The sequence below is a fragment of the Pongo abelii genome, chromosome 16, assembly GCF_028885655.2.
Source record: "Pongo abelii isolate AG06213 chromosome 16, NHGRI_mPonAbe1-v2.0_pri, whole genome shotgun sequence".
In the NCBI taxonomy this organism is placed as follows: Eukaryota; Metazoa; Chordata; class Mammalia; order Primates; family Hominidae; genus Pongo; species Pongo abelii.
In genome coordinates this window covers 22,583,624-22,610,639 of record NC_072001.2, presented here as the reverse complement: position 1 = coordinate 22,610,639, position 27,016 = coordinate 22,583,624, and the positions used below count along the sequence as shown (strand labels likewise).

Genomic DNA, 27,016 nt, shown 5'->3' with positions numbered 1-27,016 from the left:
TAATTATGTCTATCTTTTTAAAAGGAAGAAATACTAGTTTTACTTGGACATATGTGGTTGAAGGAGAGGGGCTGTGGGCATCTCTATCCTCCTCTTGAATGGCAAGGTATCAGTAACTGCTCAACAGAAGAACTAGTGGTCTTTTCAGAAACATTACTGTTGGGATTAAAAAGTATGCTAGTGGATAGGAAATAATATAACCACAATAATTTCAAGATGAATTGAAAAGGCAAACGTTGAAAGCTAAATTTCAAATTCATTTGAATATGAATTGATATTTACATAATCTGGAGTGAGGCAGAGCCTGCATAGAGCTGGACACCATAAGGGAAAGGACTATAGATTAACTAGATAAAATTTCACATCTCAATTTTCCAAACAAAATTTTATCCTGTTTAGTAAACATCACTTAAACACAGTTTTAACATTATAAATATATCTGCACATATACATGTACAAATGTGTTATTTATGTAGAAAGAGTTAGTTAAAACAGATCAACAGCAAAACATGCATTTTTGTACATAAGTGATTAACAAGGGAGGGTAATGTGTTTCTTTTTTCAAAAATAGTCACTAGCCTGGGCACGGTGGCTCACACCTATAATCCTAGCACTTTGGGCAGAAGTGCTTGAATCCAGAAGTTTGAGATCAGCTTGGGCAACATAGCGAGACACCATCTCTACAAAAATTTTTTTTTAAAAAGCCAGGCATGGTGGCACACACCTGTAGTCCCAGCTACTCAGGAGGCTGAAGCAGGAGGATTATGTGAGCTGGAGGTCCAGGCTGCAGTGATCAGTCATGCCACTGAATTCCAGCCTGGGTGACAGAGACTTCATCTCCAAAAACAAAAAATAGTCATTAAAAAGAAAGGCCCTGCTACAAAAGAAGAAAGGCAGTGGATTTGTCATAGAGTCTAACTTTTATGAAGAGTTTACTTACTGCTGCTTTTAAAGGGTATCTTACAGTCTGTAAATTAGCAGATGGAATAATGACTTGTACTTCCCTCTTATAAGTAATTAAAGCAGCTTATTTTTGTTCAGTGCTTCGACACCTGCATTTACTGTCTGATTAGACAACTTTTCTAGAATCTGCTATCTGCAAACCCTCTTCTCATATGCAGATCTACAACCTGTGAATATAACATTCCTGATTATATCATGACCACTCCCAGTGGGCTCTGCTGGTAGCTTGTTTTGTATAAATATAGATCCAGTGCTTTTTCCTCTTTATTCTTTTTACTGAGCGCTCTTATACATAGATGGTTGTGCAGAGATAACACACTGTCAATACAAAGATTTTCAGAATTTATTGGACAAAATGACACAAAACTAAAACTATCATTTACACATGAAATTCAAAGAAGGCATTATTTTTCCTTACAAAATTGTGGAAAAATTAATTGAGATAGTAACATAGAACTAGTTCTACAACTAAAACGCTAGTGTGAATGTATATAGGAGATATGGTTTGACTGTGTCTCATCTTGATTTTTAGCTCCCACAATTCCCACATGTTGTAGCAGGGACACAGTGGGAGGTAACTGACTCATGGAGGTGAGTCTTTCTCATGCTGTTCCCATGAGAGTGAATGTCTCATGAGATCGGACGGTTTTATAAAGGGGAATTCCCCTGCACACATGCTCTCTCTTGCCTGCGACCATGTAAGATGTGACTTTGCTCCTCATTCACCTTCTGCCATGATTGGGAGGCCTCCCCAGCCATGTGGAACTGTGAGTCAATTAAACCTCTTTACTTTGTAAATTACCAGTCTTGGGTACGTCTTTATTAGCAGTGTGAGAACAGAGTAATACAATAGGCAAAACGAAGGAGTTTATTTTAAACCTGCTTTAAATTATTTCATGGTTAAAGTATTTAAAACCTTTTCTATTTTTAGGAAAACAATGAGAAAGCTAAGCACAGGTCTAACTTGTTATTCAACTAAAAATTATTTTAAAAATATTTGAGTATAGACTTCTGGCACCAGCCAAGACAAAGCATGCTCACCAAGGCCTATTTTCCTTCTGATTGAAATTAAAACTCTGGACATAAAAAGCAACTATCAAGAACTCTTAAAAGTAAACAATAACAGATGGATTGAAAGCAAAATCAAAATACCAATAGTGACCTGTAACAGGGGTGGGTTTAATGGCTATTTTTTTTTCTAACCCAGGTGTGCAAAATTTCTACTCTTTTTAGCTAGAGAACCAAGAATGAAGCCTCTGTAAAATGGAGCATATGTAGAGTGTTGGGAGCAAGCCCCCCAAAATCTGGCTATAAACTGGCCATAAACAAAATCTCTGCAGCACTGTAACATGTTCATAATGGCCCTAACACCCACGCTGGAAGGTTGTGAGTTTACGGGAATGAGGGCAAGGAACACCTGGCCCGCCCAGGGTGGAAAACCGCGTAAAGGCATTCTTAAGCCACACACAATAGCATGAGCGATCTGTGCCTTAAAGACATGCTCCTGCTGCAGTTAACTAGCCCAACCTATTCCTTTAATTCGGCCCATCCCTTTGTTTCCGTAAGGGATACTTTTAGTTAATTTAATATCTATATAAACAATGCTAATGACTGGCTTGCTGTTAATAAATACGTGGGTAAATCTCTGTTCGGGGCTGAGGTCTGAAGGCTGTGAGAGCCCTGATTTTCCACTTCACACCTCTATATTTCTGTGTGTATGTCTTTAATTCCTCTAGCACCGCTAGGTTAGGGTCTCGGCATAGCGAAATAATTCTTTTGTTTTTCTCTTTCTTCCCTACCCAGCCTTGCCTGGAAGCCAGCTCTGGTTCTGAAGCTGTTGTCATGAAACTAGCTGTGTAGCGGCAGTAATGCACAGGCACTGAGAACTTCAAGAGAGACAATCTCTCTCATCATTTCTCTTTAAAGAAAAAAAAAAGGGGGTACAGACACTTATGAGAAAAGAAAAACACATGAAGACAAATATAAAAATACAATACTAAGATATCAAACCTAGCAATATTTAAAAACAATACTTTACAAACAAGTGATTTATACCATGAATGCAAGCCTGGTTCAACATTCAAAGCTCAACAGATATAAATTGCAACATTAGGTAGATGAAGAATAAATGTATCATTTCAGCAGATGCAGCAAAAGCATTTGACAAAATTCAATAGCTATTCTTCATAAAAACTCTCAGCAAAATGAGAAAAGGGAACTTAACCTGATAGAGGCCATCTACAAAACAAACAAACAAACAAAAAACCAAAACTACCACTAAATTACACTTAATGGTGACTCTCCGACTGATTTAAAAACTGGGTCCAAGGCAAGAAGTCAGCTCTTTTACCACTTATATTCAACTTTATACTGACAGTGCTAGCCAGATCAGTAATGTAGGGAAAAAAATCAGTAACATCCACATCAGAAAGGAAGAATTAAACCTGTTTCTATTTTCAGACAACTTAACAGTCTATGTAAAACTATTCAAAATAACCTATTAAAATGCTCAATATGTGAGTTTAGTAACGTGGTTATACGCAAACTCAATAAATAAAATCAATCATATTTTTATCTATTACCAAACATTTGGAAATAGAAACATACAAAAAATTATTTAGAATGACATAAAAATAAAGTGTTTATGTATAATTTTATAAAAATATGTGCACAATTGGTATTTTTTCCTGAATATAAGTAATTTATTCTGATTATTGATAACATTCACATTCAAACCTATAAATCTGAGAAATCACTATTCCATATGCACAGGAGGCCACAGTCAGTAGTCTAATAGTGCTGCTTACCAGAGTAGAGTAAACTTCTTTCAGAATCAGGGAACAATTCTAGATCACCCATGGTGAGAAATAAGTGCTCTTCTGTTAGGCCAGCGACACATCCGATGGGTCTTGACATCCCACGTATGGGGTGGTGTATGAAACTCTCATGTCTACTTCCCTCCCCAGTTTTAAGAGTCACCGCGTCACATAAAAGCTGCAGCATCAGCCAGGCACGGTGGCTCACACCTGCAATCCCAACACCCTGGGAGGCCAAAGCAGGTGGATCATGAGGTCAGGAGTTCAAGACCAGCTTGGCCAACACGGTGAAACCCAGTCTCTCCTAAATATACAAAAATTAGGTGGATGTGGTGGCACGTGCCTGTAATCCCAACTACTTGGGAGGCTGAGGCAGAGAATTGCTTGAACCCGGGAGGTGGAGGTTGCAGTGAGCCAAGATCGTGCCACTGCACTCCAGCCTGGGCAACAGAGTGAGACTCCACCTCAAAAAAAAAAAAAAAAAAGCCCGGGTGCAGTTGCTCACGCCTGTAATCCCAGCACTTTGGGAGGCCGAGGCAGGTGGATCATGAGGTCAGGAGATTGAGACCACCCTGGCTAACATGGTGAAACCCCGTCTCTACTAAAAAATACAAAAAATTAGCTGGGCATGGTGGTGGGTGCCCGTAGTTCCAGCCACTCGAGAGGCTAAGGCAGGAGAATGGCATGAACCCGGGAGGTGGAGCTTGCAGTGAGCCAAGATTGCACCACTGCACTCCAGCCTGGGCAACAGAGCGAGACTCCATCTCTCAAAAAAAAAAAAAAAAAAAATGCTGCAGCCTCCCACAAAAGGCCCTGCTGATCTTCTGGAATGTTACGTGGCCCAACTACCAGCACCCTGTTAGTGTGCTTTTCAATAGGTCTTAGCCTTACCCACTTTATTCAAGCCTACAGTGGCGGATGCCTTTGTCAAACTTGAGCCTAACAGTCCCACTGGCCAGGGTCCTGCTCGTCGCTGTCCTCCTGAGTCAGCAGACACCCTCTTGATCCTCTGGAGTGCGGCCTTGATTCTCTTCTCAAGATCACTGTTGCATCTGTTGCTGGTTGGTTTGCTGCTGGGTTTTGGGCCAATATCAGGGTGAACTTTCTTCAGTTTGACCCCTTGTCTTATGGCAGCCAGAATGTGCTCACTGACTGAGGCACGGGGAGGACACACCACCAGCACTTCCACCTTCTGGAGAGGAGCTCTGCCGTGCCTCAAGGAGGCCAACGCTTCGTCCATAGATCCTGGACATGGAAAACTTTCCAAGGAGTCACGTGGTCTCTCAGCAGGTGATTCGCACACTAGAGGAAGTGGCTGGTCATCTTTCACTGGAGTCTAGAAGCCTAAGTTCTGATGAGTTGCAGCTTGAGAGGATGAGGACAGAGCAGGCAGAGGAGGGGGTGGGGTGGTGGTGGTGGTGGAGGAGGAGGTGGTGGCAGTGACAGTTCCTCACTGGATTTGGAATGTGTTTGATCACCAACTGGAACAAAAAGCTGGACAGGGATATTTCCATGACAGTCGACACTTGGGGCTTATCACTTTACCAGCTTCCGATAGGGGAACACCTCTAGTTTTCCTAGAGGACGGGTGAATTACTGACACCACCTGGGAAGCTGGCAAGCACGTCTGCTGGGAAAGGTCACCTGGCAGGTTTGGAGCCACAGATTCTGAGCCAGAGGTGTTTCAGACAGATTGAGCTAGGCATTTCTGAAAATGAAAAACCATGGTGAGGAATCTGCCACAAGTGCAAACCATCAAAATGCTGCAACTTTCTAGAAATCTATAAACACATGCGTTTCTATGCATGGATGGTCTAATTCACAAAGTGGCTCCTTCTTGTTTGCACAGCCATCCTTGCTACCGAGTCCATTTTTCATGGGCTAAAAGATAAGCATTTATATCCTCTGATCAAGTATTACCTTCTCTGTAGTAAAATGAAGACACGAAAGCATATGTATAGAGGAAAATAGTCATCAATTTTAGTATGGAAAATCAGAAATGCTAAAATACAAATAATAGGATATTAGTTGAAAAAATGACAAATCTATTCAAAATATTAAGTAGTCATAAAAAGTCATAAATAGTACAACCCCTGAAACATCTGAAAAAATCAGATGATACAGTCAGTGTTCAATGAAAACCAGATATAAAATAGTATGTATTACAATTAAAAATGAGAAAAGTTCTATGAAAAATGCCAGCACAGTGGACATCTGAGTGGCAGCTATTACAGAGCCTGTGGATATTTATTTTCTCTAACTTTTAGGCTTAGAGTTAATTTCATAATTTAAAAAATGTAAATTGAAAAAGTTCTGGTCTTTCAGGTATTCATTTGATAAAGAAAAACCTAGCCCTACAAAGAGCTAATCTTGAGAGGAGGTCCCTAAAGAAGGCGCTGATTAGCCAATAAAACATAAAATGTAATACTATGAACTCATTAAAATGAACTAGCTCTATACATATTAACATGAATATATCTCAAAAACCTAAGTTAAAGACACTGGCAAAGGATGCATTCAATATGATCCTATTAATGCAAACCTAAAACACACACACACACACACACACACACACACACACACACACACACACCACACACACACACACACACACACACACCACACACACACACACACACACACACACACACACACACACACACCATGCAATCCATGATTAACTCAAGGAGTATTTCCATTTCCCTCACATTCTGCTCCTTTCAGGACAAATAGCAATGTCATGGCAACAAGCCCCCAAACTTCCCCGATGCAGACACAGCCATGCAGCTGCCGTCCTGCAGCCTTCTGTCAGAGAGCATGCCAGCAGAATTAGAATCCCAGAAACTGGGCCAGAGGGCTAAACTGCAGTGGTCATCCAGCTGATCTCCATCCAACTGATCAGGTCATCCCTGATGTTGGGGTTCCCTGAACCACTCAAGGATGCCCTCTGTGGCATCCCGGCTGCAGCATGTCACTGTGACTCTGAACTATTAAGTTTGCCTTTGTTTTTTTGCAGAGACGGGGTCTCGCTTTGTTGCCCAGGCTGGTCTCAAACTCCTGGGTTCAAGCAATCTGCCTGCCTCAGCTTCCCAAAGTGCTGGGATTACAGACGTGAGCCACGGTGCCTGGCCAAGTTCTGCCTTATATTACACAGGCAGTCTGTCCACCCACGATAAATTAAATCCTTTACCTCGTGCAGCCCTTCAGATATTCAAAGAACTTCCTTGATCTCAACAGATATCATGTATCACAAGATTTTATTTCTAGTTTTCTCCCTCTCCTACTTCCTCCCTTCTAAATGTGCTCAAACTGGCTATGTCCCCTTCAAGGGTGGCATTTCTTGGTAAACACAGAACTCCCTTATTCTACACAGGATGCTGCTGTCCATACATCCCAAAAGCCCATGAGCTTTCGTCACACAGATGGCTCATTAAGCTGAAGGAAATTGAATTCTCAAATTCTTTTACCCAAAACTTAAGCCACACAGACTTTCCTATCACCCCATGCAAGTGCATAGCTCCACATGGGCTTTTCTGCACTAGAAAACCAGTAATTTACCCCAATTTTGGGTGAACTTGTTAGCATTTAACTAATTGTTCCAGTTTCACTGGGAGGTTAGGAGGCCTGATTCTGTCATCTTAAATCTGCCTACCCCTCCCATTTTCGTATCACCCACACATGAAAAAGTAATCTTCTGTACTGCCAAACAATTCCTTGATCTGAGTGACAGCTGAAGACATGGGCTGGCCGCCCTTGGATCCCTTCCTCCACACTAACTCCATTCTGTTCATCGAAACTCTCTTTGTGACGGCGACCCGCCAGTTCCTCTCCACCTCACTAGCTCTGCGTTCATCTGGTATTCATGCCGCTCCTTCAATTCATGCTTCCTGCTGCAGTTCACACCCAGACCATCAGAATTTCTGTGGGTGGGGCTGGGCCTTAGTACTTAGAAGAAGCTCTCCAGGGAATCTGGATGTGTTGCCTAGGCTGAGAAGCCATGTCTGGCTCTGGAGTAAGACCCGGCTTCAATGCCTGTTTAACCTTGAACTAAGTTGTGTAACCAACCATTCTGAACCTTGGTTACTCATTTGTAAAGTGGTGATGAAACTATCTCACAAGGCTGTTTCAAGAACTAAGAGTGAATGTGAAGTGCATAGCATGGTGCCTGGTATATGGAAGGCATCTGATACCTATTCCAGAATCTTTTCTGGGATAAAGTGGGTTGTTTCCTTTTTTGGGGCTACAATAAACTTGGGTCTTTGTGAAGAGGCTGGGGAATGAAAGCAGGTCTATGTTTTATAGTCGGTAAATTCAATGATATTCTTTAATAAGCCCCTATTTACTTTTTTTTTTTTTTTTGAGGCAGAAGAGTCTCACTCTGTTGTTCAGGCTGGAGGGCAGTGGCGCAAGCTCAGCTCACTGCAACCTCTGCCTCCCAGGCTCAAATGATTCTTGTGCCTTAGCCTCCCAAGTAGCTGGGACTACAGGCATGCACCACCATGCCCGGCTAATTTTTGTATTTTTAGGAGAGCTCGGGTTTCACCATGTTGCCCAGTCTGGTCTCAAATTCATGGTCTCAAGCAATCCGCCTGCCTCAGCCTCTCAGAGTGCTGGGATTATAGGCGTGAGCCACCGTGCCGGACTCCCTATTTACATTATTTAAAAAAACCTATTTACCTTTAGATAAATGTTTGAGGTGATAGATACGCTAATTATCCTGATTTGATCATTCCACATTATATACCTGTATCAAAATATCACACTATAACTCATAAATATGTACAATTATGTGTCAATTAAAAATAAAAGCAAAAAATTATTTTTTGAATCTTCATAGCAGCTTTTTTTAATTAAACGAATTTATCTCTAATAATAAAGTCAAATAGAACAAAAATTACAGACTCAGGATCATTTTGTGGAGGAAATACAAATGTAGGCCTGGAACAGAGGACATAAAAAATAACATTACCCTCTTAAGTATATACTTTAAAAAAAAAAAGAAAAAAGAAGGTTGTAGATATTAAAAAAAAACCACATTTTACTTTTAACTGGGCACTTTCACTACACTTATATCACAATGCTGCCTGGATAACATTTTAAAGAACTGTTTATTACAAATGAGAGGAAATGCCAGCTAAAGTCAAGGGAGTTGAACAGTTTTCAGTTTTCCCTGCTAATCTAAACCACCAGTGCCAGTTAGGACTACTCAGTGAGGAGTGCAGAGCAGGAACCCAAGTGTGTTGTGATGTCAAAAACAGCAGTTATTTTATGTCATGGGTTTTGAATCACTGATATTCTATTTTTGTTGTTGCTTTTTATTGATATACCAGAAATAATGTTATTTTTAAATGTTTCTTGTTCTGAATGACCTGTTCTTAATACTTTATCCTTTCCTCTTTAGAGCAGTCTTCATTTATTTCCCCAGAAGTGTAGATGAGGTGATGGTTTATAGAACTTACATCTTTAAATGCTCTCAATCGTTGGAGTGTTTGACGTTCTTGGTTGATCCATTCTTTTTTCTTTTGCTCCTTTTTATCTTGTCTCTTTTCTGTATTTAAACAAATGTATATTTGTAAATTGCTCAACATTACAAAAAATGTCTTGGCATACAATAAAAATGTCTTGACAAAGAAAGAGGCTGTACCCCAACATTACCACCCCAAGGCTGCGCCCAGACTGCAGACCTGGAGGCGAGATGGCTGACAGCTGCAGGTCCAGGGCAACGCAATTCCAGTTTCCACAAATCTAGTCCTGCATGTCATGCTACACAAACAAAACATTTTCCTTCAGAGGACACTCACCATCTGAATACTGTGATGCTGACGAGAATATCTTATGCTTTCTTCAGCCTGTTGCAATCTGAGCCGATGATTTTCTTTGCACTGATCCTGGTGGAATAATACAAAATCACCTACATGGTTTTTAATATTACCCTGGTATAGCATAAAAGGTTAAAAGAAGAAAGCACTGCATTTGGGCATAGTGTAAGGCATTCATTAATATTAGTTCTGGCGCGGCCCATTGGTACTGTCTCCTTCAGAGTCTATGATGAGAGTTGCCTGGCTGCTTATGGAAATAATTTGTTCCCAGCAGAGTGCTTTAAGAGATGAAAACAATCCTCCAACCATGAGAGGACATACAGGCAGCCCCAATTCTTAAATGGGATGTGTCCCAACAATGTTTTAATGTGATTGTTTTAAACACATTTCCCCATAACATTATAAATACTAATTACATTTCCAAGCATACCTACAAACACAGAGCAATCTACAAATACCTGAAAAATTGTTATCACTGTGTTTCACCTGTGCTTAACCACTCACTATACCAATATATAATATGCTATATGTACATAAAATCCTTAATCTATGTAAAAAATAATACAGTAATACTCACAGATAATACTAACATTTATTGAGTAGGTTTTAGCTTCAATGACAAGTACTTTTCATGCCTTATGATACTTTATCTTCACATGAAATTTGTATTATTACCACTATTTTTTTTTTTTTCTTTTGAGACTGAGTTTTGCTCTTGTTGCCCAGGCTGGAGGAGTGCAATGGCGTGATCTTGGCTCACTGCAACCTCCGCCTCCTGGGTTCAAGCGATTCTCTTGCCTCAGCCTCCTGAATAGCTGGGATTACGGGTGCCGTGCCCGGTCTGTCACCGTCTTTTAACAGAGGAGAAAACTGTGAGCCGAAAAGAGATTTAAGTAGTTTGCCTAATGTCACATGGCTACCTAAGTGGCCAGGCTGTGATCTGAACCCAAGTTAAGAGCTCACCTCAACTACCATTCTATGAACTGAGTGCCTTCCAAATTCCAACATTTCCAGAATCAGTGGAAAGAGCTCCTCTAAATGGGGTAAGAGGAGTGATTATATCTTGAGAGTGAAGGTTAATGCTCCAAGTCTGGATAAGAGAAGGCACAGGAGCATTTTATATACATATACATATACATATAACACTGCCAAGGAGGTGGAGGTATCTGTTCATCCACAGCACCATGGGAGTGCCAAAGGAGACTCCTCTTGGGGCTCATGGGTTTTCTGAAATGTGGAGCAAAGGGTAAATGCCTGTAGATCTTCAAATCCTCTGAATAACCGTTCCTAAATTCAGAAGTACAATTCTTAAACACGAACATGCAAAGAATATATTCTTCTAACAAAATTTTTTATTTTTATTTTTTATTAGAGACAGGGTCTTGTTCTATCACCCCAGCTAGAGTGCAGTGGTACAATCACAGCTCACTGAAGCCTCAATCTCCTGGCCTCAAGCGATCCTCCTGCCTCAGCCTCTTGAGTAGCTGGGACTATAGGTGCGCATCACAGAGATGAGGTCTCACCGTGTTGTCCCTGGTCTCGAACTTCTGGCCTTAAGTGATTCTCCCACCGCAACCTCCCAAAGTGCTGGGATTACAGGCATAAGCCACAGCACCTAGACAAGTTTTTTTTAAGTATTCGTATTTACATAGAAGAGTAATCAACATTTTTGTAAGCTACAAAAGTCACAATTTTCACATTTTCTTAATTCTAACAAGAAAAGTATAGTAGGCTGGGCACAGTGGCTCATGCCTGTAATCCCAGTACTCTGGGAGGCTGAGGCAGGTGGATTGCTTGAGGTCAGGAATTCAAGACAAGTCTGACCAACATGGTGAAACCCCATCTCTACTAAAAATACAAAAATTAGCCAGGCGTGGTGGCAGGTGCCTGTAATCCCAGCTACGCAGGAGGCTAAGGCAGCAGACTCGCTTGAACCTGGGGAGGCAGAGGTTGCAGTGAGCCAAGATTGCGCCACTGCACTCCAGCCTGGGAGACAGGGCAAGACTCCATCTCAAAACAAAAAAAAAAGGGAGAAAAGTATAGTAAATATGAGTAAATACATATAAAAGTCTATATAAAAATGATATATAGAAGCTTCCTTTTCTGTCGGAAACAATTAAATTTCTTAGTGTTATCTTTTTATGTATTCATGGATTTTTAAAAATTAAGAAAAAAATCACCAAATACAAGATCTGAGGTGAGCTGAATATTGTTATCTGTAATTGTTTTGTGTACTCAATAATTTACAGTAAAATATATTTAGAATTGTTATAGTTGGTTATTAGAAATAGAGTTTCTACCTATTGTAGTTTTTAAAGTACTCATGGTCCAGGGGCGGTGGCTCACACCTGCAATCCCAGGACTTTGGGAGGCCAAGTGGGCAGATCACTTGAGGTCAGGAGTTCAAGACCAGCCTAGCCAACATGGCGAAACCCCGTCTCTACAAAATATACAAAAATTAGCTGGGCGTGGTGGCACGTGCCTGTAAACCCAGCTACTTGGCAGGCTAACGCATGAGAATCACTTGAACCTAGGAGGCGGAAGTTGTAGTGAGCCAAGATCGTGCCTCCGCACTCCAGCCTGGGTGACAGAGCAAGACTCTGTCTCAAAAAAATAAAAATAAAGTGCCTGTGTATGCAGTGGGCATTCAACAAATAGTTGTTGAATGAATAAATTAAAACCTTGAGATCTGCTAAATGCTTAAAACCCAAAAGAAAAAAATAATATTTTTAAGAAAAATATTTAAAATCATTTTAACTATAGCCATGGATAAGTGCATAAGCACACAAAAAATTAATCACTGTGTGGGTAAAAACCTTATTTCAATACCTCTTTATCCTTCATACAAGAATAAATCTCTGGAAGAGAAAAGAAAAGAAAGCCGCTCTGAGCGTACCTACCTTTCTACTCTGGAGAGAAGCTCTTTTGACACAGATCCTGCCCGGTTTAATAGACTCCAGCTGCTGGCACTGCCTTCTGACTTCTTTCACTTCTGAATTCTTATCGTCCTGCAGCCCCACCACAGTCAATGACTAAGTTCCTCTGGACTTTCACATGGATCATAATAGACAACTTCATCCTGTTTTTCCAAAAATTTATTAATGATTGTTTAAAACATATTTTATTATTTGTAAAACTGCACTGAATTTTTTTAAATGTAAGGAAAATAAAGATCACTTGTAATCCCACCACTGAGAATCGCTATTAACATATAAAAAATGTATGTGTAAAAATGTAATATACATATACACATGTATATATACATGACTATACACATGTATGTAAGTAGCATGTGTGCATATACCTGTAAGTAGTATATGCATGTATATATACCTGTATAGACATACGTATATACACACACACACACATACACATACTACTTACATAGCTACACATATCAATGGAGTTCTAAAAGAACATTTTCCATGGGATGGAAATAAATTTTTAGGCCAGGTGCGGTGGCTCACACCTGTAATCCCAGCACTTTGGGAGGCCAAGGCAGGTGGCACACCTGAGGTCAGAAGTTCAAGACCAGCCTGGCCAACATGGCAAAACCCCGTCTCTACTAAAAATACAAAAACTAGTTGGGCACAGTGGCGTGTGCCTATAATCCCAGCTACTCAGGAGGCTGAGGCAGGAGAACAGCATGAACCTGGGAGGCAGAAGTTGCAGTGAGCCGAGATCGTGCCACTGCACTCCAGCCTGGGCAACAGAGCAAGACTCCATCTCCAAAAATAAAAAGAAATTAAAAAAGATAAATTTTAATGGCAGCATAGTATTCTCTAATTTAAGCAATCCATGTTGTTAGGCTGTTCCACTGTTCCATTCTTCATTTCACTGTGATGAACATCTCTGTATAGATCTTTGTGTACACTTTTTATCACTTCCTTAGCAGATAAGTATTTAAGGATCTTGATACCCATTGCCACATTGCCCTCCAGAAAGGCAACTTATATTCTATCAGCAATATATTATTAAGATGCCTTAGTGATATTTAATCTTGATTTCATATTGATTTTTTAAAAGTCATGCTTACTGTAACAAATTCAAACCCTCCCGAAGTACATTAAATAAACAGTGAAATTCTATTGCTTCTTCCCCAAACCTTCTGAGTCATTCTCAGAGGAAAAACATTATGAACAATTTGGCATGCATCCTTCCAGATTAACCTTTTTTTTTAATGTAATTTTTTTCCTAAATATGTAAAATGCTTATAACCTGAAACTACTGAAAAAAATTCTGAATACTCAGGATTAAACTAAAAGTTCAGGATCTATGTGAAGAAATTTATTAAACTTGGAGGAACTTTAGGAAAAAAGATTTAAATAAATGGAGAGAGACATACCATGTTCTTGGGTAGGAAGATTCAAAATTGCAAAGACCACTATTCTCCCCAAAGTAATCTCTAATTTGAAGCAAAATCACAGTCAAAATTCCAACGAGTTTTTGTTTTGAACTTGATTCTGAATTTCATCTGGAAGAATAAAGGAGTGAAAATAGTCAGAAAACTTGTGAAGTAATGGGAGGGTACTTGCCTTACCAGACCCTAAAATGTGCCTCCAAGACAGTCATGAGAACAGTATGGAGCCAGCAGCAGAAGCCACTCACGAACCAATGGAGGAGAACAACTCAGAAACAGACCAAAGTCAATCTAATGTTTAACTGGAGAAATGTTAAACATTTAGGGAAAATGTTTTTAAAATCAGTAATTGGGACTGCTTAACAATTTGAGTGAAAGTTTCAGTTCCTACCACAATCAAAATAAATTCCACCTGGACTAAAGAATTAAATGTTTTAAAAAGTAACATCATAAACATACTAAAAGAAAACATAAGTATATATTGACATAATTTTGGGATAGGAGACTATTGCCAGACATAATACTAAAAGCAAAAGCCATAGGGGAAAAAATCGATAAACACGACTTCATAAAAATTAAATATTTCTGAAAGGCAAGAAAACGCAAATGACAAGGAGAGATTATTTGCAATATATGACAGACAATAGAGGATATTATTATTAATGTCAAAAGGAAATATTCCAAAGAAAAACGGACAAAGACTATGAATAGGCATTTCATAAAATAAGTACAAATGGCTTGTAAACATACAAAATTTTGTTCAATATTCACTCATAATTAAATAAATGAAAATTGGAAGATTGCCATTTTCTCTGTCAAGTAAGCAAAAATGCAAAAGAATGGTATGAGTCTGGGAAACATACACACTCATATTCTGCTGATGGGAGTGTCTTTTTTCTTTTTTTTTTTGAGACAGTCTGCCATCTCAGCTCACTGCAATCTCGACCTCCCAGGTTCAAGCGATTCTCCCGCCTCAGCCTCCCAGGTAGCTGGGATTACAGGTGCCCACCACCACGCCCTGCTAATTTTTGTATTTTTAGTAGAGACAGGGTTTCACCACGTTGGTCAAGCTGGTCTTGAACTCCTGACCTCAAGTGATCTGCCCCCCTCAGCCTCCCAAAGTGCTGAGATTACAGGCGTGAGCCACCACACCCAGCCTGGGAGCGTCATTTTAAATGTACAACCTATCTAGAGGGCCACTACATAGTATGAAATTTAGAAATCAGAAAATAATACGGAGGTGAGGAAAAATGTATCTCAGATGATTGTTGTATTATTACGTAGCAAAATGTAAAATATACATTGCCCTTGACCCAATAATTCCATCCTTAGATATTTATTCCAAGGAGATAATCTGTCGTATACTCAAAGACATGTGTAAAGGAAAGTTCACTACACTACTGTTCAAAACAGCAGAAATTTGGAAATCACGGTATATCCATATAATGGAATACTATGCAGCCATTAAAATTTTGATACTTTTATTATTTCTGAAATAGAAAGACAATTACTATGTATTAAATGAAAGAGACTATTATGCATTGTATGCCTGTGTCAAAGTATCTCATGTAACCCATAAATATATATATCTACTATGCGCCCATAAAAATTAAAAAAATTTAAAAAAGATGTTACTGAACTGGTTATGTAGTTTTGGTTAAAAATTTATGCTTTTATATATCAGCATATTTTAAAATCTACAAAGTTATACAGCAAATTATTACCACTAAGTATCTCTCTTTTTTTTTTTCTTTTTTAGACGGAGTCTCGCTCTGTCTTCCAGGCTGGAGTGCGGTGGCATGATCTTGGCTCACTGAAACCTCCGCCTCCCGGGTTCAAGCCATTCTCCTGCCCCAGCCTCCTAAGTAGCTGGGATTACAGGCACGTGCCACCACACCGGACTTTGTATTTTTAGTAGAGACAGGGTTTAGTATTTTTGTATTTTTAGTAGAGACGGGGTTTCACCATGTTGGCCAGACTGGTCTGGAACTCCTGACCTCAAGTGATCTGCCCGCCTAGGCCTCCCAAAGTGCTGGGATTATAGGCGTGAGCCACTGTGCCCAGCCAACCATTAAGCATCTCTAGATGATGGGAATGATAATAATCATTTTTCTTTCTTTGTTTTGCTATGTGCTAACAATGAATATATTATTTGAATAATAAACCACTGAAGGAAAACTTTAGGAAATTTTCAGATGTTACAGTTTACAAAAAGTAATTGATAATATGGTCTGTATTTCCTTAAATTTATAAACATTGTAATCTATATACTTAAATATAAACTTTACCTTTTATAAGTCTTTTAAGAGAGTCCAACTGTGTAGTAAGCAGTATTTCTTCGTTTTTTAATATCTCAAATTTAACTTCATATAGTTCTAACTGAATTTCATAAAATTGTATTTCTAATTCATCTACAACATTTATATTTTTTTCTTGTTCTGGAAGATCTTCCATCTTATTTTCATAGAAAAAAGAAAAATAAGTTAAAATAAAGAGTATATTAAAAACAAACTTTAGAAGCATTCTAGCTATTTTCTATTCCTTGTTCAGTACTAAATATAAAAGAGCAAATAGGAAAGAAACACTTTTTCATTTCATCTAGTGATGCTAATACTTTATCTCATCCTTGAAACACAGAAAAACATTTAGGTTTTGAGAAACATAAATGGCAATGAGGTATTATTATGTATTGCCTATTGGTGTCCCCCCAAAATCATATGTTGACACTCTAACTCCCAATGTGATGTTATTTGGAGGTGAGTCCTTTGGAAGTAATTAGGTTCAGATTATGTCAAAAGGATAGCACCCCCATCATGGGATTAGCACCCTTATTAGAAGAGAAAGACAGGGATCACTTTCTTTCTCTCTAAACATACACACAGAAAAAAGGCTATATGAGCACTCAGTTAAGAAGGCAGCTGTCTACCAGACAGGAAGAGGATCCTCACCGGGCAGTGAATCTGCAGGCACCTTGATGTTGGACTTCCCAGCCTCCAGAACTGTGAGAAATACATGTCCGTTGTTTAAGTCACCCAATCTGTGATATTTAATCTTGTTATAGCAGCCTTAGCCAACTAAGACAGGTGTTTACAGTGTTTTCTGCTTTAAAGTCATAAGATTATAGGAAAAAAGTATCTATGATCCTTCAGTGAAGTATCTCTTTGATTATTTTAAAGCTGTACTGAAAACATTGCTGGATTGATTTTCAAGTACAGTACCCACTTCAATACTGGGCTCAGTGTTACTATAAAGTGAATCCTACAATATGGTATTTTGAAACATCTTAACCAAAGGAAAACTTTATGTCTAACCTTCCATGGAAGACGGTGTTGGAATAAGTGAAGAAAAGAAGCTCCTTAATGATGCCTGGAAAGAAAAGTGCTATCTAAAAATAAAAGTGTGCTTTACCACATGGTCCCACTCATAAATGGGAGCTAAGTAGTGTGTATACACAGACAGTGTGGAATAATAGACACTGGAGACTCAGAAGAGTAAGTGGGTGGGGGGGGGATGAGAAATATTTAATGGGTACAATTACATTATATAGGTGATGATTACGCTAAAAGTGAAAACTTCACCACTACACAATATATCCATGGAACAAAACTGCACTTGTATCCTTTATTTATACAAAATTTTTAAAACATAAAAGTGGGGCTGGGCGCGGTGGCTCACGCCTGTAATCCCAGCACTTTGGGAGGCCGAGGTGGGCGGATCATGAGGTCAGGAGATCGAGACCATCCTGGCTAACACGGTGAAACCCCGTCTCTGCTAAAAATACAAAAAATTAGCCGGGCATGGTGGCGGGTGCCTGTAGTCCCAGCTATTCGGGAGGCTGAGGCAGGAGAATGGCGTGAACCCAGGAGGCGGAGCTTGCAATGAGCCGAGATTGCACCACTGCAGTCCTGCCTAGGCGAAAGAGCGAGACTCCGTCTCAAAAAATAAATAAAAAATAAAAAAAAATAAAAGTGTATTTTTAAAACAAAGTTATATTTATCTTTGTCTTACCTTTCCCTGAATTTCAGCTCTTTTGTGATTTAAACAACTCTTTCGCTCTCATGAGTTGCAGTCTCCTGAGCTAGCATTAGCTTAAGTTTTTCCAACCTGGGAATTGCTGTGGCCCAGGCAGCCTGGCCAAATCTCTTCACATCCTGTTCCATTTCTTTCTGCATTCCTGTTGGATTATAAAGATAAAATATAATTACACCTCATTAAAAAGGGAAACACTGATCATGAGCTAATCCTTTTTTTATTGCCTCCATACTACCTACAGAACATCTTTTTTAAAAGAAATTTTGTTTTATTAACTTTTTTATTATTATAAAAATAATACGTGGTCATTAATATAAAATTTTAGGTACTCAATTTTTAAAAGGACAATAAGAAGTCATGATCTCACCTAGTTGAGGCAACTGCTTCTTATATTTTGGCACACTTGCTTCCATATCGTTTCTATGTCTAGCTAGACAGACAGGCTCATATGGATAGTTTGACCAAAAAACCAGGATCATCATTCTGCTTTATATCTTGTTGATTCTGCACAATATATCAGAAACTCTTGCCACTCATAAAAAAAATCAAGAATCATGCTTAATAGCTATGTAGTTTTCTCTTTTATGAATGTACCATAACTTAACAAACTGACAGACATTAAGTTGTGTCCTACTTGGTGTTTTTATCAAAAATTATTTAAGACTGAAAAAAAGTCCTTCACCCAGCCCACAAGCCCCTGCATAGTCTGATCCCTGCCTGTCTTGCCAGCATTTTCCCTCATACCACATTGTCCCACACTCTCTGCGATCCAGCCCCGCAGGTTTTCTGTAAGCTCCTATTTGCCAACTTCCCTCAAGTCAGGGGACCTTTGCCAGTGCTATTCCTTCTGTCTGGAACACTCCTCACTTTTTCTATTCTCTCAACTTCCATTTACCCTTCAGATATTGGGGCAAGCGCCACTTCTCAGAGGCCTTCAGTGACCACCCTGATCAAGCCCAATTTCTCTCTCACAGACCCTCAGAGCCCCATGTCTCTCTTCTTTGTGCCATTTATTGTCACTGCCATTTTCTATGTGCTTCAGTGAATAGATAATTAAGATTTCTCTCTCTTCACCAGACTGTACAATGTCTCTTAATGCTTGACACTGAAATCTCGCCACTTAGAAAACACAGTGCCTAGTGCGTTAAGAGGGACTCAAATGGTATTTGAATAAAATGACAATCAATTACACGTATCTGCATATAGCATGTTTTAGATTATCACCTGCTAATGCTTTTACTGTCTCCTTAAAATAATTCACTGTGATATCTTGAATAGAGACGACAGCTGCTTCAGCCCATCTGGTCCATTCCTCAGCTTCTTTCTCCAGGGCAACTACCCTTCTAGGACCTAGGTCATCCTCATCCAAGGACTTCTACAGACAGAAGGGAAAATTATCTTAGTAAAAGCTAATAGTTATATAGAACCATTAGGAAATTGAAAGGAAATTGGTCACATGGATTAATTTAACTACACTACTACTCAATTAAATTTTCAAGGCTCTAAGCTGAGCACCACCTGGAAGACAAAAGGACACTCTGGGGCATAAAGGGGGGGAAAAAAACCTACTTTCACTTCATATGCCTAGAATAACTTTTTCTAGAGAGGAATGTTGTCAACTTATGCTTCTCTCTATTAATAATAATACACAATTGTTTAAATGAGTCATCTGTGTTGTCAAGCACTCAGCATAGGGCCTGGAACACAGCACTTAAGTGTTAGCTGTTGTTATCATTTCTTTCAGGGATATGTAATATAATCACCTGAAAGACAGTATCTGTATATTCATGCTTATAACATGTACTGGTATTGGACTGAATGTTTGGATCCCCCCAAAATGCATATGTTGAAGCCTAAATCCCCAGTGTGATGGTATTTGAAGATGGGGCCTTTGGGAGGTAATTAGGTCATGAGGGTGGAACCCTCAAGAATGGGATGAATGCCCTTATAAAAAGAAGAGGAGACACAGGATCTCTCTCTCTGCTCTTCACCATGTGAAGACACAGCAAGACAGTCATCTACAAATTAAAAAACTGGTCATCACAAGACACTGGATCTGCCAGCACCTTGATCTTAGACTACCCAGCCTCCAGAACTGTGAGAAAAAAAGTTTTGTTGTTTATAAGCCCCTAATCTACGGTACTTTATTATAACAGCCTGAACTAAGACATGTACTGCTATGTCATCCAATATGCAATTTTTCTTCTACAAAGCATAAGAAATATGTACAAGTTAGCTGACAAGGAATTACAAATCAAAACCATAATAAGATACCACTTCACACTCACTAGGATGGCTGTAACCAAAGAGACACACAATTACAAGTGTTGGTGATAATGTAGACAAATTGGAACCCTCATTTACTGCTTTTGGGAGTATAAAATGGTGCACCCACTTTGGAAAACCATCTAGCAGTCTTTCAAAAGGTTAAACATTGAGTAATCATAGGACCCAGCAATCCTACTTCTCAGTACGTACACAAGAGCAATGAAAACATATGTCTACACAGAAACTTACAAACATTCAAAGCAGAATTATTCATGATAGCCAGAAAGTGGAAACAACCCAAATGTCCATCAACTGATGAATAAAATGCAATATATTCATACAATGAATATTACTGAGCAATAAAAAGAAATGAAATCCTGATATTTGCTACAACATGGATTAGCCTTGCAAACACTGTGCTGAGTGAAAGGACCACATATTGAATAATGCTGTTGCTATGTCCAGAGCAGGGAAATCCACAGAGACAGAAAGCAGACTGGTGGTTGCCCAGGGTTGGGAGTGACTAATGGGTACAGAGTTTCTTTTGGGGGTGAAAATGTCCTGAGATTACATAGTAATGATCATTGTGCAACTTTCAATATACTAAAAATCACTGAATTGTACATCTTTTTATATATATTTTATATATATACATATATACGTATATGTATTTTATATATACACATATATACGTATATGTATTTTATATATACACATATATACGTATATGTATTTTATATATACATATATACGTATATGTATTTTATATATATACATATATACATATATATGTATTTTATATATATACATATATGTATATGTATTTTATATATATACATATATACGTATATGTATTTTATATATACATATATACGTATATGTGTTTTATATATACACATATATACGTATATGTGTTTTATATATACACATATATACGTATATGTGTTTTATATATATACATATATACGTATATGTGTTTATATATATATACGTATATACATAAAATCTGTGAATGGTATCTTAAAACAGCTGTTACTTAAAGAAAGGAAAAATACAGACCGGGTGCGGTGGCTCATGCCTGTAATCCCAGCACTTTGGGAGCCTGAGGCGGGCAGATCACCTGAGGTCAGGAGCTCGAGACCAGCCTGACCAACATGAAGAAACCCCGTCTCTACTAAAAAAATACAAAATCAGCCGGGCCGGGCATGGTGGCACATGCCTGTAATCCCAGCTACTCAGGAGGCTGAGGCAGGAGAATCGCTTGAATCCAGGAGGCGGAGGTTGCAGTGAGCTGAGATCATGCCATTGCACTCCAGCCTGGGCAACAAGAGCGAAACTCAATGTCAAAAAAAAAAAAAAAAAAAAAGAAGAAGAAAGCAAAATATATGCAAGAAGTAGACTCTCCAAATAATAGACTTTCAAAATAATGAACAGAACAACTTTATCCACAGGTTAGAGTGGCATGAGTTTCACCTAAATGTGACACTATTTTTATAGTACAATCATCTGGCAGGGGTCATGAGATTATATGTGGAAAGATGGCCCAGTGCAGGGGGCAGAAATCAAGAGATCTCTTAGGTGTCTTCTGATTCCCGTTGTTGAGACCCAAGGCAAGCTACTTAACAACTCTGGACTCTAGATTCATTTGTAACACTGGAATAAGAATGCCTTTTCTGAATGGTGTCACAAAGTTGTTTGATGGCTCAATGAAGCAAGAGCAATAACTGTATTTACTAAAATTTAAGTTACTGAATTACAATCTAGGGTCCTGCTATTTAAATTTTCATCCTATTTTAAGAAATCTGCATGAGTCCTTAGAGGAAAACAGCTGAAGCAAATAAACATCACATCAAAAACAATTCATCAGGCTGGGCGCAGTGGCTCACGCTTGTAATCCCAGCACTTTGGGAGGCTGAGACGGGTGGCTCACTTGAGGTCAGGAGTTCGAGACCAGTCTGGCCGACATGGTGAAACCCCGTCTCTACTAAAAATACAAAAATTAGCAGGGCGTGGTGGTGCACACCTGTAATCCCAGCTACTCAGGAGGCTGAGGCAGAAGAGTCACTTGAACCTGGAGGAGGTTGCAGTGAGCCAAGATTGTGCCACTGCACTCTAACCTGGCTGACAAAAAGAGACACTATCTCAAAAAAAAAAAAAAAAAAAAAATTCATCGCCAGAAAAAACATTTAACTCTTTAAAATTTGTAGGAATCTTAAGCTATCAAGCTGACCTATGTAAATGTCTTCATTTTCTATCAATTTTAAATATAAATTCAATATTTAAACATAAGGGTGAACTAGGCATAGTGGCTTACACCTGTAATGCTACGCTTTGGGAGGCCGAGGTGGGCAGACTGCTTGAGCTCAGGAGTTAGAGACCAGCTTGAGCAACATGGCAAAACCTCATCTCTATCAATAAATAAGTAAATAAACATAAGAGTAAACCCAAACAAAGTACAGAGATCGAACATTAAGTGTAAATAAAGAAATAATATATGACAAATAGTAAATGCGATAAAATAAAAATTAAAAAAAATACCAAAATATCAAGCTTACATAAAGTTGCAACTTCTCGCATAGCCCTAAATGGCCGCAATAAGTACTGGAAGAACATGGTTGCCACGGTAACCAATTCCTGGTACGCTTCATCTTCCTCTTGGTAAACTTTCATTAATGCCACCATGGTGTTGGCTTTTCCGTGTCCTTGAATAACCTAGAGAGCAAATGTGAATAAAGCTCAAGTCAGGACAGTGTAATACATACCCAACAAACAAAACTAAACAAAGGAACCCTTCATGTTCTCAACTTTCAATACATCAATTTAAAATATTGATTAAATATGAAAATGTTACCATCCTCCATCAAAAATGTCCAATAAAACAAGAATTGTTACATAAATTATGATATATCCATGGCAGAATATTATTACTATAGTCATTCACCACTGTGCTTCTGAAGATTGTTTAATAATATGGAGACTTTTGGCCAGGCACCGTGGCTCACGCCTGTAATTCCAGCACTTTGGGAGGCCGAGGCGGGTGGATCGCTTGAGGTCAGGACTTCGAGACCAGCCTGACCAACATGGAGAAACCCTGTCTGTACTAAAAATACAATATTAGTTGGGCGTGGTGGCGCATGCCTGTAATCCCAGCTACTGGGGAGGCTGAGGCAGCAGAATCGCTTGAACCCGGGAGGCGGAGGTTGCGGTGAGCCGAGATAGTGCCATTGCACTCCAGCCTGGGCAACAAGAACGAAACTCCGTTTCAAAAAAAAAAAGAGACTTTTATAATTAAATGGAGAGGCAGAGTACAAAATTTAATCTCAACTATGCACTAAGTATGCAGCGAAAAGGACTCAAACGAACACTTGAGATTGTGGATATTTTTTCATTTGACTTTTCTGACTGTAAAGGTTTTGTGAGGCTGTATTCCTTTTTAAAAGCTCATAAAGGCCAGGCGTGGTGGCTCACGCCTGTAACCCCAGCACTTTGGGAGGCCACAGCAGGCGGATCACGAGGTCAGGAGAACGAGACCATCCTGGCTAACACAGTGAAACCCTGTGTATACTAACAATACAAAAAAATAGCCGGGTGTGGTTGCAGGGGCCTGCAGTCCCAGCTACCGGGGAGGCTGAGGCAGGAGAATGGCGTGAACCCAGGGGACGGAGCTTGCAGTGAGCCGAGATGGCACCACTGCACTCCAGCCTGGGCGACAGTACAAGACTCTGTCTCAAAAAAAAAAAAAACACACACACACACACACACACAAACCTCATAAAACATCACAGAGCTGTCTCCAAGTACTTTAGCATGTTGATTCTCTTAATGCCCCAGGTTAATATTCCCATGAAGTCCTTAGCAGTCAACTCATTTACAGAGCCTCAGCTGTGCTTCCAGTCTCTGCTGGTTATTGCTTGTGCTGCAAGGCAGAAAACAAACTGAACAGTGTATGTAATCTAGGTGGACTGATTTGGTTGGAAATTATTTTACTCCCACAAGAAGAGAAATAAAATCAAATAATATAGATGTTTTTCAACCAATACATTCTTAAATTCTTCTATTTCCATCCTTCTGCTTAAGGATAAAGTGATCTACTTTCAGCTGTATTTTTTATCCAGGTAATAATATTATTTTTTTTTTTAAGTGAAAGCCTCACTGAACAATATTAAAACACACACGCAAAAGTAAACTTAAGGCAAGTGATACATTTCAGCCTTATTTCTCAAACTATTCAGAAAAATTCCAGAGTTAAAATATTCAGCTTCATTTTATATATCCTAGCAATGCTAGCAATTGGTCTAATTCTAGAATCAATTGCTTTTCTATTCCAAATATAAAATAAATATTAAAATTTTATATTTGGACATGTTTTGAATTTTAGCTTCCCCCTCAACCCCTCATTTTTGAGTTCCAGATAAACATGTGAACTACACTAATGTGAACAGCTAGCTCAACAGAATGAACGACATTCATGCTATAGGACCCCAGAGTGAACTGAAATTTGGGAAAACTAACTTTTCTGATAGTAACTACAGTAAAATACATCATATAAATGTTCAATTTTAAGGAGAAACCACCTATCTCTGTGAGAAACCAAGTGTTTAAAAAACAAGTCTGATACAAAATGATACCATTTTTGAAACTCCCCTGTGGGTTCCTCATATCCTAAGGTGAAAATGAAGCTCAAAAGCTGACTGGCCTGAAACTCCCCTGTGGTTTCCTCATATTCTAAAGTGAAATCAACACGTTAAGTGGGTGTGTACACATTTACACATAAAGCTCACAGTACAAAAATGACCCCACTAACAAGCTCCTTTAATAAAACTATTTTAATTTAGAAAGCTTATTGTATATTTAGCTTAGGCTGAATTCTTCTTTTCACCTCCCCTTCCTCAAAAGAATGCACAGAAAAATATCATTCAGGTTAATAAGAGCAGTGAGCCGAGACTCCAGCCTGGCTCTCCTTAGTAAACCGTGAGTGTGGATTTAGAAGGCATATTTTCTCCTAAACCCTTCTATGAACATGTACTTCCCCGTCCCCTTAGGTTCAGTAAGTTTACCACTCAAATAATTCCTCTCTCAAACTACCTCTTTCCAGCTTAAAAGGGCACTAATGCGGTTATTCTAAACTCATGAATAAAGTTCACTTTCTACCGGCTTTCCATTTGACCAAGTCTATATTACTTAAAACAAAACACCCTATCTCCTAAAAGCCATTTCTTCCTTTAAACCATTTTATCCCACTTGCGACGTCTCCTCATACACAGATTTGGAATTGTTTACATGTAGTCCGTGTTATTCTTTCCTACATGGATGGGTTGTTTTGAGTTTTGCTTGCAGTATTTCTGGCATTTCCCGTTACAACATCCTGCTCTGCCTGCATCTTCAGGGCAAAGGTTGGGGGCCTAGCCCAGCTCCCAGCTGCAAGTACACTAGGCTCTAACTTCGCTTGTCCTCTCTGCAGGCCCTCCCGGAGCTCCCCCCACCCTCCCCGGTTTCCCGCAGCGGTCCCGCGCAGGTGAGGGCACCGGGGAGCCCTTGGCCTTCTCCGCCCGCCGGCGCCTCCCGTCACCCGTCAGCTAGGGCTCTCAGCGCGGGGGGAGCCTCCCACAGGGTCCCAGGTAACCGAAGCCCGGACTCACGCCGGCGGCCCGGACTCGCTTACCTGACGCAGCCGCGCGTCCGCCTCGACCCATCACGCGCGCAAGCCCCGCTCCCGGAACTCGCGCGGGCTCTCGCAGTCGGCCGCACGGCCCTTAGCCGGGAAGAGCGCGTCGCGCACGGTGGCGCCGCCGCAGCCGTGGACCGCCGCGCCCAGGTAGCGCTCCAGCTGCCCGCAAAGCTCCTGCAGCGCCTCCTCGCAGAGGCCCGCGGGCGCCGGCCAGAGCAGCGCCCACCGCCGGAGCCCCAGACCCCAGGCCCCGCCTCCCATGTCCAGCTCCGGCGGCAGCCGCAGGAAGCAGCGTTCCAGAGGCGGCCACAGCGCCGCTAGCTGCCGGCGCGCGCCGCGGAAGAGAGCCGGCCGGCCCACCTGGGCGGGGACACGGCGGCCTCGGGCTTGGGCTCGAGCCCCAGCCGGGCCCCCTCGTGCCGCTGCCGCTGCTGCGCGGTTGCGGTCGTGACAAGTCACAGCGGACTTGCCCTCCGCGCCGTTCCAAGCCATCAGGAAGCGCAGCCGGTGCCTCTCGGGATCGGCGAAGAGGCCCTCCCGGACCGGCGCCGAGCCCTCCAGGCTGTCGGGCTGCTCGTCCTCCATGGCCGTAGGCGGCAGCGGCCCTAGGGCTTGGCGGGCGCGGGCCTGACCTCGTCGCACGGCCTGTCAGAGGACAGTCCCAGCTGAAGCATTTTTCGCTCCACAATTGGTGTTTTAACAATATGAATGAAAAAAAAAGAAAACCTCAGCTGTTTTGATAGAAATAACAAACATGCCTAGGAATCATCTTCCTTGAAGGGAGAGGAGGGTCTTGTTGAACTTGAAAAAACTAAATAAACAAAGTTGATACGTAAGGACACCCTTCTCTTTACTCTTACCTATTCTTCTCTTAACAACTTTAATTCATTTCTGACAGTCACCAACTGAAAAACGGTCCAACTTAAAAAAAAAAAAACTGATCATAAAGGTGAGAAAAATTGCGATGTGTTCTGTCCTAATCCAAGATATCTAAACCAATTTTATTGATAGAGAAAATATATTAAGTGAATGATGTAAATACATTAATATAGGTAACTCTTTGAAAGTAAAGTTTGCACATAATATGAAA

The 27,016-nt window shown here is 40.2% G+C and overlaps 1 pseudogene; it reads right to left on the bottom strand.

The window, feature by feature from the left end:
• Positions 1-1,288: 1,288 nt before the first annotated feature.
• On the bottom strand, positions 1,289-26,758 carry LOC129050381 (WASP homolog-associated protein with actin, membranes and microtubules-like; annotated as a pseudogene).
• Positions 26,759-27,016: the final 258 nt, after the last annotated feature.